This window comes from Sciurus vulgaris (assembly GCF_902686455.1).
Source record: "Sciurus vulgaris genome assembly, chromosome: 14".
NCBI lineage: Eukaryota > Metazoa > Chordata > Mammalia > Rodentia > Sciuridae > Sciurus > Sciurus vulgaris.
This window is the reverse complement of record NC_136475.1, coordinates 87267183-87282217: the sequence shown is the minus strand read 5'-3', so window position 1 is coordinate 87282217 and position 15035 is coordinate 87267183.

The following is a 15035-nucleotide window of genomic DNA, read 5'->3' as shown; positions in this document are numbered from 1 at the left end:
TGGGCCCCATTTCATCAGAGGACCTGCAAGTTCAGGCACCTGCATGTGGGTCTGGACCTTCTTTTTCTGGGGGCAAGACACTGGGGTGACATTGCCCCAAGCACATTCCAAGGGGCTTACTGCTCCTTGAGGTGGGCTTTCCCTGCGATTGGCAATGTGAGACCATCTGGGCATGCGCCTGCTGCGGGTGGAGGGTAGCATTCCTCAGGATTTGAAGGTGTATTCCTTCACAAAAGGAACGGGGTGGAAAGTCAAAGAGACCTTTCAGGGGGCTCTAAAGAGGTATTTACATGCATTTAGCTTTGGGGGGAAACCTGCAGTTAACTCCCATTAGCAGCAGCTTGTATACCTGAGAAACCTTATTTGAAGGATCTTAAGTACCCAGGGAAGAGGATCCCCAGCCCTGGGCCTCCAGAAGGGATAGGATCTGTCATGTTAATGACATGTGCATATCATTAAGGAAAGGGACAAAGGACTCAGCTTGGGAGTGAGAGTTGTTCTAGGGACTCTTCGAAATGCAGATGGGCACACTTATGGGGGAGGGGAGGAGGGCCCTGCAGTCAGCCCTGAGGAGGTCCCCCCAGAAAACCACCATGGTCTGTCTGTGCGCGCGCGCGTGCGCGCGCGCGTGTGTGTGTGTGTGTGTGTGTGTGTGTGTGTGTGTGTGTGTTGGGGGGCGCATGTTGCGTCCTCCACAGGTGCGGAGCTCCCAGCACACTGCTCCCCGCTTGTCCACAAAACTGTCAGCTCCCTGCATGATCACGAACCCCCTGCAGAAGTAGTAGGAATGCAATTTTATTTCTATTTGTTGAATTTAAAATGACCACATTTAGCAGGGCATGGTGGCGCCTGCCTGTAATTCCAGCGGCTCTGGAGGCTGAGGCAGGAGGATCGCAAGTTCAAAGCCAGCCTCAGCAGCTTCGTGAGGCCCTCAGTGACTTAGAGAGACCCTGGCTCAAAAATAAAAAGGACTGGGGATGTGACTCAGTGGCTCGGCGCCCTTGGGATCAATCCCTGATATAAAAAATAAACAAATAAATAAAAATAAAATAAAATAAAACGGTCCCCTTTACAGAATGCCAGTTTCCCCACGCTCTTCTGAGCCACGGCACACCACCCCTGGGAAGGGTCTTTGGTGGGGACTGACAGTGAGATGTAAAGCTCCTGCTCTTCCCTTCAGCCCTGCGAGAGAAGTGGGGTGCAGATGAGGTGGGGGAGGGGAGGGAGGAGATCCCCAGTGTCATGGCTCTGCCCACCTCCTGGGGAGGGCGTGCAGGGGAAGTGGGATGAGGGCACAGAGAGCCTTCCGCAGTAGGGACAGGAGGCACGATGGCCTTGGGGGGGTGAGGGTGGGTGACAGGGACCCAGGGAGGGGCAGGGTGGCTGGGGGTGCAGGGGCAGCGGTACGTTCAGGGAGCTCATCCTGGAGTGGCAGACAGGACAGGCAGGCTGGGCCCCGGATCACCTCCAGGCGTGGGGAACTGGCCAAAGTGGCTGAAATGGAGAGAGAATGATGGGGGTCCTTGTGCCTGCAGGTGAGTGTGCGGCTGTGAAGACGGGTTTAGTGCAGGCCGCGCTCTTCTGAACGGTACTCGCTGGCCTCTGTATCAAGGGACCATTGTGTCTACTTTCCAAGGGGAACCCTCCCAGGCATGGTGGGGAGACTCCAGATGTGGGCACTGGGGCCCGAGGCTGGGCTCAGGGAGGTCACCACATAGAGTCTCTTCTGCCTCCAACCTTGCCCGATCCCATTCCACACCCCGACTCAGGGGCCCTCTGTCCACCTGTTTTCCAGGGATCAGCTCAGGGACACTTTTCCCACAAAATCTTTGCACTCTCTTCTGCAGAATTCTTGCTCTTTGACCTCTGCCTCTTCACCTAGTGTTTTTCCTGTGGCCCTTTGTGTCTGTGAAAACAAAAATAACTCCCTCCCTTGCTACCATGGTTATTATGAAAAATAATGACAGTAAAGAAAAATATAAAGAAGGCACAAATATGTCACTAATGATCTATCTTTCAGACATAGCAACTATTGAAACTTTGGTGTATCTCTTTCTAGATTTTTCCATATACACATGAATATGCCCATTGTTTTGTGTCTTTGGAAGGTCAAAGCTTGCTTTCTCTTGTGCATTATAAGTAATTATATTGGGGGTTATCTCATCTTAGAAGTAAAGGACTCTCTTACCTCTGTATAATCTGCATTCTCTGGAATGGGCTGTATACACAGTTGGCAAGTAGCAAGTGATGAACGAACGAATGAATGTATTTTTTGTATCTATCTATTAAAAGAGAATTTTGGATTGCATTATGTCTGAGGTCCTTTCCAGCTGCAATAATCTTAAGACTTCTGATCATTACTATCTCTAACATGGGTAGAAATCTATTACTAAAGTTCTAGGCCAGAGGATCTACTCTGCAGGTTCAACAAATCAGGTCTGATAAATTTCCCCAAAAATCAAATGGCAAAAATAAGGTGAAAGCAAGAAAGGACTTTAATCCATATTGCTGTATTGGGAAGAAAAAGGGGACCCAGAGTTTCCAGTTGTTTTCAGGGTACTGACATGAACTTCTAGATTATAAAGACAAGGGGCACCAGAGATATGCACAGCCAATCAGTCTTGATCAAACTGTGGTCTGGTTGATCATTATCTCAGTGTTGTTCAGAGGGTAGACAGTCCTTATTGGTGGTAAGAAAGTTGTTATTGAAGCCAGGCACAGTGGTGCCTATAATCCCAGCAGCCTGGGAGGCTGAGGCAGGAGGATTGCAAGTTCAAAGTCAGCCTCAGCAATTTAGTGAGCCCCTAAGAAACCTAGGGAGAACCTGTCTCTCTAAGTAAATTATAAAAAAAAAGGTGCCCCCCCCCCCAACTGTGGATGTGGCTCAGTGGTTAAGTACCCCTGAGTTAAATCCCGAGTACTAAAAAAATAAAAAACTAAATAAAATAAAGAAAGTTGCCATTGCTGGAGGGTAGTTTTGACTCATCACTAGATGTTTAAAAATCAGTCCTGTTGTTTCTGGAGTCCAAGTTCCTGATTCAGCGCAAAGGAGACAGGTGCAAAATGGAGGCAGAGATGTCTAAGTTCTTATCCTCTTCTAGTTACCCATTGGATATTTGCAGGCCCAGCTGGAGTCTAAGTACTTGCAACAGAAGCTTACTACAGATCTAATGACGGGACACTTTCTTCTAGTACCAACATTCTAATGTGCCCCAAATCATTCAATGCACTCAGCCTGTGTCCATATACAATCTTAGGGTCCCCTGGCTTAGAGGGGATTGTTGTCTTTTTTTTTTTTTTTTTTTTTTTGAGTCTTATCCAAAATGAGTCAATTTGGGGATCATTCAACACTTAGAATCTAAGAAAAGTTAGTAGTTTTAAAAGGCATGGGTTCCTCACTTTTTCTGACCTATAGTGCTACCCGTGTCCTGTATGTTCTCTTTGCTGGAATAGGCTGTCTTCCCACAGGGCAGGTGCATCGTGGTGAACAGTGCAGTTGAATTGCAGCCCCCTGGGGGGTTCCCCGAGAGCAGGGCACACCTATAAAGTTGCGTTGGCAGCCCCGGTGCAGAGTTCCCAGAAAAACTGGAATGCTACTTAAATATTTGATATCTATATTCAAAGTTCTTTAAGCAAGCTGGGTGCAGTAGTACATGCCTGTAATCCTAGCAGCTTGGGAGACTGAGGCAGGAGGATCACAAGTTCAAAGCCAGCCTCAGCAACTCAGCGAGACCCTGTTTCTAAATAAAATACAAAAAAGGGCTGAGGATGTGGCTCAGTGGTTAAGTGCCACTGGGTTCAAATCCTGGCACCAAAAAAAAAAAAAAAAAAAAAAAAAGATTCTTTAAGCCAGTATGCAAGAAGCGTGGAAGTATATAATAGATATGAGGAAGTACAGCAGTTGGGAGCTGTCAAACAATACAGTCCCGAGGATTCAGATGCTTCCCAGCCCCTGTACTTCTCCTCCTGCTGGTCCCTCTGTCTGGAAGCTACCTGGTCACCTCAGCTTCTTTCTCAATAGTACCCATTTTCGTAGCTCCGCTCAAAGGTGGAATCTTCCAAAGTCTCCTCGATCTGCCTGTTGGAATTCATTGAGCCTCTTTGTGCCTCCTCCTGGCTCACATGAGCCATCTCAGGTTTTACTCTGAGTGTTTGTGATTAGTTGACGTTTGCCACGTGACCCTCTGAGCCTCAGATTTACCATCTTTAAGATAGGGATAATGGAATTGATCTTCCACAGTAGCCAACGTGGACCGTGATCACTAGAGTTGTAGCATGTGCTTTCTACTCTGGAACTCGTGGAGAAGACATACGATCTTAGTTGATCTCTGGATCCATCATGTCAACACGACACTGAATACATCCTGCTTGGTGCTTGCACAATTTTTGAAACAAATCGAAGAAAAAGCCTTAAAGGGTAGATGGGTGGCACCAGTTTCACCTCAGGAGACTCCCTATACATCTGTTCTCCTTACTCACTCTCCACAACAAATAGGATGTATTTTTGCTCCTTATGCCTTAGTCCATTAAGATTCGATAGCTTTGCTTAGTTTCCAAAGCTTTGCAGTAACCTAGGAAGGTAGGTATCACTGTGACCAGTTTATAGATGAAGAGGAACCCAGACTTACATACCCTAGAGAGCAGTGGAGGTGGGGTTTGAACTTTGGACCTCTGTCCAAGGTTCTGTATTCACTCCCTCATAGCACAAGTCAGCAAAGGTCCTCCAATCGGACTCAGTTACCCGTGTTTTCACCGAGCTGCAGTTCCATGTGCCATGAAAGGTCAGGAAGTCCATTTCTCACCAGCAAGGAGACTAGTGGAAGGGCAGCGCCCGTCTTTCCAGAGCGCTGGTGCTGCAGTGTAGGTAGGTGGCTTTCTCCAGAAAACACCTACAGGAAAAATTCTACCAACTGCAGCCCAGTTGTGTACTTTACAGCCATGAAGACACTGTGAAGGTTTTGGTCAAAAGATTAAATGAAGTCATGTTTTCCTTCCCAGCTCCACTTCCTATCTTTCGAGGAAAAAAAAAAAAAAGAAAAGAAAACCCACGGAGAACAATTGCTACCAGCTTCTATCTTGATATATTAAAAAAAAAAAATAAATAAAGTGCGCAGCCACCAACCCTTCCGTTGGTATGGTGCCCCCTCTGTGTGGAACTCCTTGGAGATGGGAAGGGAGCAGGACCTGTGGTTTCCTGGAACTCGGTGATTGCAGCTGAAGGTGGATTTGAAGACTGGCATGAAGCAAGGGTTCAGACGCAAATTCGTTTTAGACAGGAGCATATGATACTCAGGGAGTGAGGAGCAAAGGAAGGCTCTGCACCCTGCGCACATCAGCCGAGGATCTGCGAGGTCTCCATGGTTCCTGGAGGAGCTCTGCGGGCTCTGGGCTATACCATGCCCATGGTTCCTGGTCTCTGCTCTGCTGTAGTGAATGGGCTGATGCCGCTGGTCCTTGAAGCCTGGGCTGTGCCTCTCATCCCTGGCCGGATGGATGTTAGTCACATCTTGGAAATTTAACAATCCCAGCACCACCTACCAAAAAACCACCCAAATCAAAAGTAGGCAAAACAAGCACTTCAAGAAAGAAACCATAGGCTGGGCGCGGTGGTACACGCCTATAATCCCAGCGGCTCAGGAGGCTGAGACAGGAGGGTCACAAGTTCAAGGCCAGCCTCAGCAACTGTGCGGCACTAAGCAACTCAGTGAGACCCTGTCACTAAATAAAATACAACCCAGGGCTGGGGATGTGGCTCAGTGGTTGAGTGCTCCTGAATTCAAATCCCCAGTACTCGCCATCCCCCCAAAAGAAGACATACAAATAGCCAATAAGCATAGGAAAATTTGGTCAACAGCTTTAATTATTAGGGAAATGAAAGTTGAAAGCACAATGAGGTACCACTTCACACCCAAAGGGATGATTATTATAAAAACAGAAAACAATAAATAAAAAAATGAAATAGCAAGTGTTGGTGAGGACTTGGTGCCCGGCAAACAGAAATGTAAAACAGTGTAGCTGCTGAGAAATCAACGCTGCCGATCCTGAAGCACATTAAACAGAATGGCTCCAGGACCCAGCAATTCCATTCTAGATGGATACCCAAAAGATTGACAGCAGGGGCTCAAAGAGATACTCGTACACAAGTGTTCAAAGCAGCTTTAGTCTCAATAGCCAACATTGAGAAACAGCCCAAATGTCTATCAGCGGATGAGTGTACAAGCAAAACGTGGTCTAGCCATACAACAGAGTACTATTCAGTTTTAAAAAAATAAGAAAATAAATAGTCCTGATACATCCCACAAGATGGGCAAACCTTGAAAACATTGTGCTAAGAGAAATAAGCCAGGCAGAAAGGACGAATAACGTGTAATTCCTCTCAGAGGAGGTGGACAGAGGTGTCTATGACAGGTGAATCCATAGAGACAGTGTGACAGTGATTACTAGACCCTGGGGAAAGAAGGTCATGGTGAGTTATTTCAGTTTGGGATCTTACCAAAACCCTGGCCATACACAGTGGTGACGGTTGAGTGTACACTTAAAAGTTCTTGAGATTGTGAGGCCCAGTGGCACACACCTGTAATGCCAGTGACTTGGGAGTCTGAGGCAGGAGTGTCACAAATGTGAGGATAACCTGGGTGACTCAGGAAGAACCTGTCTCAAAACTAAAATTAAAAAAAAAAAAAAAAAAAAAAAAAATGTTGACATGGTTAAAAAAAAAAAAGGAAACAGAAAATCTTAATGCCCAGACCACATCTCAGACCTATTAAATCAGATTTCTTTGGATGAATCCAAGATGTTACGCTCCCCAGGTGCTTCCAACGTGAGCCTAAGGCTAGGAGCAATGATCTCCATGTACCACTCCTGATTTTTATAAAGAGTCCCATATTCTCAGCTCTTATTAGTTACCTCCTAGGTGTCCCAAAGGTGCTCACGCTCAACTACATCAATTGAACTCATATTTTCCTCTCTAAACCAGAACCTCAGCTAGTTACCGTGGGTCTCAAGCATGGCCATTTATCTGGCGGCTCCCTTTAGACACCTGAGTACCACTCTTGGGTAAAGGAATCACTTCTGGTCTTTTCACAAGTGTCCCAGTGATAGGAGGGAGGAGAGGCCACCCTGACGTTCGTGGGGCTGTAGCAACACAGGGGGCCCCCACCCTAACCCTCCCTCCCCCACAGCCAGCTTTATCTGCCTCTAGGAGGCACAGCCCTTGGCTCCTGGGGTCGAGCGCAACTGGAGGAGGGCCAATGTCGGGGCCCAGGCAGACGTCAAGGTCATTCCAGGTAAAAGCAGGTTCCGGCCAAGTACACGAGGAATCTCCCTCAGTCCACTGGTCCATCACGGAGCCCAGGGACAGCTCACACTCCCAATGCTCAGAGCCTCCCTCACGGAGTGACCCAGGGGACTGCAAGATCCTTGAGCCAGGGAACAGGCTGTGTTGACCATAATCTGCCAGGTGAAAGTTAGAATGGTCCCTTCCAGGTTTTGTCCAGGTTTCCTCTGCCATGGGGTTCTGTGACACTTTTCTGAGATGACTACAAATTGAGCAGCTCTCACTGACACTGTTCTCCATGCTTTGGTGCCAGTTTAATGTCATAGGTGAAGATCACAGGCCTCTGACCAGACTGCTCTTAGTGCTGCGCCTGTTTGCAGGCCTCGATACGGATTGCTGAAATAGGGACCAAGGTGCATTTAGTTCTTTGGTTTATTGTGAGGGGAAAAGTTGATATGGTGGCAACACATGCAGTAAATATTAGCAATACTTTTTATAATTAAAAAAAATCTAATCAGCTTGGCTAAGACATCTCCGGATCAACCTGAGCAGGCATGACGGGCACCTACCTCCAGCATGGCCTTACCAGGGGGCAAGTCAGTCCACATCTGTCCTCTTCCTTGATGAACACACCGATGCAGGCCTTGGGGGAGGAGGCAAGGAGGCCCATGCCCTTCAGGGCCCTGAGAAGTGGTGGGCCCAGGACCATTGCGCAGGTTTTCTGGGGGTGGCCCAGTGTGTGCCCTGCTCGGAGCTGTGTGGACTGGAGCTAGTGACCCTGTCTGTTAAAAGGCAGTGAGAGTTCCAACCTCGCAAGGTGGTGCAGAGTAAATGAAATAAAAGACCTCCCGGGCTATGTAAATCGCAGAAGCCACACAAATCTAATGGCTTATTGTTACCCATTAGCTCATTTGATTTGCATAATCTCCCCCTGAGTTGGGTAGGGGTTATTTCCATTTTAGGGCCAGCCCTTGGTGGCTGAGCTGGAGGGGAACACGGCCCCCAGCTGCCTGCCTCTGCTCTCTTGCCGCACGCCCCCTGCTCCTTGGCCAGTCTGTCCTGTGCCAGGAGACTGGGCTGGCTGCGGGCAGCCCTAGCGCTGTCTGGGAGCCAGCGAGTGTGCCCTCCCAGGGTCCTGGCTTTCCTCAGAAACTGTCCTACGTGGACAGCCTCCAGCAGCCCCCTAGAGTGGGCAGCTCGGCCTGGGACCGGCTCATCTCGCCCTCCCACGGGGGCCAGGCCCTAATCACTCTTCAGAGGCCTTTGTTGCGGTCCTTCTTTCATTCTGACCCAGCACAATGCAGGGGTGAGCTGAGGTCAGAATCTCCACCTTTGGCTCTGGATTTCCTGTCTTTTGTGTCGCCCTGGACGGATCATGCCACCCGGCTTCTTGTCATCTCAGCACCGGGCTCCCCTGCTCTGGCTCCAGCCTGCTCCAGGAGACTGGCGAATCTTCTGGGAGGTGAGGCTTGGGTGTCGGCTGCTGTTGGCTATGAAATACGTCTGGAGGGTTTGGGGCGACTGAGAAAGGCTTCTTGTGTGATTTGAGTTCTGCTGGCATCCCAGAAGCCACTCGAAATGTTATAGGTTAAATAAAAAAAAGATCATCCCTGTTAAACCACAGGTGATGGCACCCTCCTTCCTCTGCCTCTTCTGCGGCCCAGGTCACGCAACATGAGAGATTAAGGAAGAGGCCCCCGGGAGCAGAGAGGGTCCAAGAAATGGGAAGTTAAGAATGCTGCGTTAAGAATGCTTGCTTCTTGTCCCTGATGCCAATCCAATAATGAGCACATAGTTTTAAACAGGTGATTCGGAGGTTACCTTCCGTGTGTTCTGTCCGGAGTTGTAATTCACTTGTTAATTTGGGAGACAGTCGTTTCTGAGATCTGGTGCCGTCCGGCCTCTGAATTACTTCATTCCTGTGGTGGGTGTGTGCTCAAGGACAGATAACTCTGCCTAGGACGGGGAAGAAAGGTAATCCTGTTTCCCCTGAGATTAGGAATGGGAGAGATTCGGGAGGAGGAGGGAGAGAAGCTGGGGGGAGGAGGGAGAGAGGACGAGAAAGAAACTTGTCCTCTTAAATTTTAAAAGTAAGTCGCATTGGCGGAGCAGTAAGGGCTGTCTACACTCAGAGCATAGTGAACCGCCGCTACAGGAGGACTCTGCAAAGTACCCCAAACTCAGAAGTTTCAAGGACAGAACTTACTTTTCACTGTTGTGCAGCCTGGAAAGCTGCAGTCAGAGTGTCAGTGGGGTGGGCTTCTGGGGGCCACGAGGAAGCAGCAGCTCCAGGCCTCCCCGGGCTTCTGCTGACCGCTGGCGATGGCTAAGGCCCTTGACTGGGAGAAGCATCACTGTCTTCGACCTCTCATGGAGTTCTCAAATACACCTCCACACAGCCATCTTCTCCCAGTGTCTTTGTCCGAATATCCCCCCTGATAAGGACAACAGCTATGTCGGGTGAGAGTCCCACCCTACTCCAGTGGGACCTCATCCTGACTCATTGTATCTGCAACCACCCTATTTCAAAATAAGGTCACATCTGAGGCTCCGAGGGGTAGGCCTCCAATAGATCTTTTTGGAGACATCAAGCAACCTCAGAGCAGGGGTCCCAAGGTCAGGCAACGTTTATTTGTGTCTGCTCTGTGCCAGTCCCTGTGTTCAATTCTGGGGTTGCAGAGATGCTGAGGATAGTATCTGCCCTCAGGGAACTTACAGTTCGGTGGAGGGACAAGCCAAGAAGAGATGTGCCAACAGTGCACTCAGAGTGGTAGTGGAGTAACCCAGTGATGAGGGCTGTCCTGAAGGGCCCACCAGCCTTGCTACAGCGAGAGGAGGCTTTCCAGAGAAGGTGGCTCCCTGTAGGGAAAGCCAGTGGGGCCAGGTGACTCCTCGCCCTACCTGCCAGCCCACTCAGTCCTCCTGCCTGTGTGCACACACTTTTCCTGCCCCTGGTAACCTGGGTCCCCAGGTGAGGGAGGAAACCAGCGTTCCAGAGGCTGGATGAGAGGTTTCCAGCTGTTTTGATGAGCTCTCTTCATCCTTTTTCGGAGCTGTGGATCATGACTTAGATCATGTGAAATTAAGTGGTAATGTCCACCTTGAAATAGAGCCTGTTCTGCTAAAGGAGAAGATTCTACCTCGGGAACCCTGGGTCTGGGGAGGGAGCAGAGGAAAGAGGAAGCTGAAGGTGGGCCACTGGAGTACCTACCATGTGCTCCTGACAAGCTGGTCTGTGGATCCCCCACCAAGAAACCAGGCGAGTCTGTGCTTAGTGTTGGCCTTCTCCAATAATTGTTGAATGAGGTCGCAAAGCCATCACTGTAGCGTCAGAAACATGAATATTTTGTTCAGAAATGTGCTTGATTAATGCCGACAGCAAATACCTAGGGTTGGGGGTGATGGTGGGAGGGTCTCATAGGAATTCTACTTTTTATTTTTTTCTCCCTGTTTGAACAACAACTTGCATGTGCTTGAACTTTTTCTTTCTGCAAAATCCTGCCTAACATCCACTGGCACCCAATCCTTACCTTTGCTCTTGACGGCCAGCAGGAGGGGCTTCTGTCCCCATTTCGCAGATGAGGATGCTGTCAGGGAACAAATGGCAGCCTCAGATTCACAGTGACACTCTACATCCAGGCATGCCTCACGGGGGCTGTGGACTTTCCTCAAGGGGTCTGCCTGTGCCCTGACTTTGTTTACCTAGTCTGACCTCCTGCAGCCACTGATCCTGAAGAACTCTGGCCTGGGTGGGAAGGCCCAGGAGTCTACTCCAGACTAGAAGCAACGTGTGGGTTAGTGAATGAGCCTCAGCTCTGGGGCCAGGCTGTCCTCCATTGAGTCCCCACGCTGCCTCTTCCCGGGTGATGATGGACAAGTTCCATAGCTTCTCCAAGTTTCTCTTTCTCTATCTGTAGAGTGGAGTGATGAGACTCAATTAATTTATGTCAATTTCCTGGGGCAACTCTTAGAGCCTAGAAAGTTCCACATGTATAAAGGTACCAGGTCTGAAGAACTTTAAGGACTCACTGGTAACAAGGCCAGTGACAGATCCATAGCTACCCTCTGTGACTTGTAAGATGCCAGCAGCAGCCCGGTTTACTTTTTTTTTTTTTTTTTTGGTAATTGGGATTGAATCCCAGACTACTCTATCACTGAGCTGGACCCCAACCATACCTTCTTAAGTTTTTTTATGTTGAGGAAGAATCTTCCTAAGTTGCCCAGGCTGACCTTGAACTTGAGATCCTCCTGCCTCAGCCTCCTGAGTAGCTGGGGTTGTAGGTGTGCACCTTGGAGCCCCTGGCCCAGCTTGCTTTTTAATGAGCACTTAATGGCCTTGGGGCTCCAGGGGGGAGGTCTGGGTTCTACAGCCCCGGCTCCTCATGTTAGAGCTACTGCCTTTTTACTCGATGGTGACCTGACCATCTTTTGTTCCTCTCCATATCCTTAGCACCTGATCCAGTCCCTGCAAGGCAGGAAGTGCTCAGTGTATACATTTTAACTGAAACTTCAGGAAGCTAAACTTTTTTTCTGGGTTTCAGTTTCCTCCGTGCTCCATGGAATCTGCTCAGGGCCAAGGACTTTGTGTCCCAATTGTCTAAGAATCTGACTTCCTTCCAAGGCATTTCAGGAGGGGCTCTTTGGAGCTGGAACCCTAGAATATTCACACTAGAAGAGAACCTAGATGGGTCAGACACGCTGCAACTGGGATGGGTCTCTTTCCTTCAGAGTCACAGGCTGGAGGTTCCTAGGGAGTTTCAGGAAGAGGGACACGGAGAGCTAAACTCCCCGGACGGCATTGGCATGATTTCTGGAAGAGGATGGGAGACAGATTGAAGGCTGGATGGATCCACGTTTATGGGCCCCAAAACAATTTTAGGATCCTTTATGCAATGTTAGAAGAACAAAATTAAATATCAAAGGAAATATTTATTTAAGATAAAAGAAATTATTAAAAAATGCTGAATACGCACTTGTTACAAACCCAAAAAATCCGTCACAGTTTATTAACTAATTGTCTACATATTTTCTACATTTCAGGGGTCGTCTCTTCATATGACGGCAATTTTGAAATAACATTCTCTACAGAGAAAATGAAAAGATAATTTAGTCTTCTCCTTAGTCTAAAATGGATAATCTTTTTAAAATAAAATTTATACTTCAGAAAAGTGTTTTTCAATTGTGAATTTTGGAAAAACCTCTATCCAGTTTCCTTGATAGATGAGCTGCTAGATTTCAAGGCATTCCTAGGCAGTGATTAATCTTCAATCGTCTTTGAATTGGTAACTTTCATGAGCAAGTCTGCCGTCACCATTGTGGTGTGATGGAAGTCGCAGGCAGTCTCTGTAGCCTCAGTGTTTCACGTTAATTAACCGGATGGCAAAAATGTCAGTGACACCATGCCAGGGACATGAGTAATCAATTGCACTTAAAATCTCTTACTGGCAAGTTCTGTGAACATTGACCAGGTGAGCCCATTGCTGAGGCCTTGGAGGGAGTCACTGAATTAAGGACTGTGCAATGTAAACGCCAGTAGCTTCACAGAGGATCCATGTCTGCTTCCGGGAGAGAGGACAATGACCTGGTTGTCCCCACGCCCTTTCCCTTTCTTCTTCCTTCTTCATCCATAGAATCCAACCTCGAGCTTTCACTCAAACACTGCTTCCTTCAGTCCAGGTGGTCGTTTCTCCTCTCTGTGTCCTTTCTGCACCTGGCTGTGCCACTGTCCCCTCAGCATTGGTTTCCCCTCTGCACTCTGGACTTGAAGGGAGCAGGGGTCTGGGGTTAGCCCATCTTTGGTTTCACCGGGCACCTAGCTCCAGAGTTCTCACGTGTGTGAAGATCACTGCTCGTGGTTTCAGGGACCACACGTCACACCATCGTGACTCAACCAGAATGATTTTTCCCTTTAAGTAACCCAGTAATCAATTAGGATTTGTCAGACAAATATTTACAAGACCATTCCTTTCAAATGCATCTTTGTGGACTATAATAGTACCTGTGCCTAAATAAACACAGTGGAGGAATTGGAGGCTTTTAAGAGTTCACTTCAATTTGAAATGAGATTATAAATAATTCTAAAAGCCCCGCAACTTTATGACAAGACTCTAGAAGAGCTATTGGGAAGGAGGAAGGAAGTGAAGTAAAACCCAAGCCGGGGATGAAAGTGCGCCCCCGACAGCCCCTGTGACCCTCCCCTGCACAGCTAGAACCAATCCAGCAGGAAAGGCACGCCCACTTGTGGACTTCGGATTCCCTCCTGGCTGCTCCTCCGCCAAGGAGAGAGGAAATACCAGCCGGTGTGTGGGGCCACTGCAGAGGGGACTGGCTGAGGGCTTGGGACGCACCAGCGCCCACAGGGAGCAAGAGACTCCCTGCACAGGGCGCAAACAGGGCCAGTCTGATTCTGGATGCAACCTAACCCTTCTGTTCTGGGCCAAGCTGCTCAACTCCTGCACCGGGCTAGGAGTCGGGACCCTGGGTGTTAATCCAGAGTTTGTGTTGAATTCACTTTTGAGGTCATGCCAATGACCCAGCCTTGGCTGTCACAGACCTGGGGCATACCTGCTGTACCCAACCACTGCTCCAGGCACACAAAGCCATGAATCCAATGTGATCCTGCTCTGAGCCACTGCAGGCCAGACCTGGGTGGCAAGAGGCATGAGGACAGACTCCCAAGAGGAAACAGATTATACCACGTGTTATGGATAAGGAGATATTCTTAGGGAAAACAATATAGAAGGAAGACATTCCAGAACGCAGGGAGAGCACGGACAGCTTTGCTGATAGATACTAAGCAGCTCAGTTTGCTCGGAACTAGAGATAACATGAAGGCAGAAAAAAATGGAAACTGGGACTAATTTGGAATTAAAAAAAAAAAATTCCATGGATGTTGATGCATTCTATGTAACCAGTGATAGAGTGGATGGATACGAAGCTGCTTTAAAATTTATAAAACACTATGCAATTCCTGATCACCAGCACATGCACGCCAACACACATAGGCAAAATCCTACATACATGCAATTGTGATCTACTGGGGGTGTTAGTGAAGTATTGTTGTTATTTCAAACTCGTATATTTATGTTTTTACTTACAGATTCCTGAGTTAACTTCATGAAAGCATTGCTTCTCAGCTAGTGTTTGGCTTCTACTGCCACAGTCCCCAGGCAAGGCTCACTCTGTGATTTTCCCAGCACTGAGTCGGGAAGCAACAAGAAGGTTCTGGAATCAGGAGTGAAGTTGAGTGTTGCTGAAGCAACCCCAGGCCTCTTCCTGAAGGCCAGTGTGCCTGTTGAAAGCTTTACTGACAGATGCGAGGAGGGCTCCAGTCTAAGCCAAGTAGAAGAAATTCACCTTTGCATTTTCCCGGGCAGTTTGGCAGAGGAACGGGAGTTGAGTTGGGGACACGTTTTGCAAACGATTTGTTGCATGCCCCAAACTGGTCACTTCCTATCTCCGAGCCTCACTTTCTACGTCTTTGAAGTATTTGGATGATGTGGTTTCTGAGGTTCCTTAGAAATAGAATCAAAACTTTAAAACTTCACGGAAGTCCTTCTCCCTGGGTCTGCTGCATCTGTGTCTCGCTGAAGCCTGGGACCCCCTGTGCCCCTGCCACTGGCTGGTTTCTGAAGGTTGGTTGTCACACACAGGGACAAAGCGAGGATGGCTGTGACAGGTGGAAGAGAAGCCCCTGCTCAATTCCCAGGGGATTCGCCTGAGGCCTGGCTTGTGTGCTGCTCTGTCTACCTGCTGACTT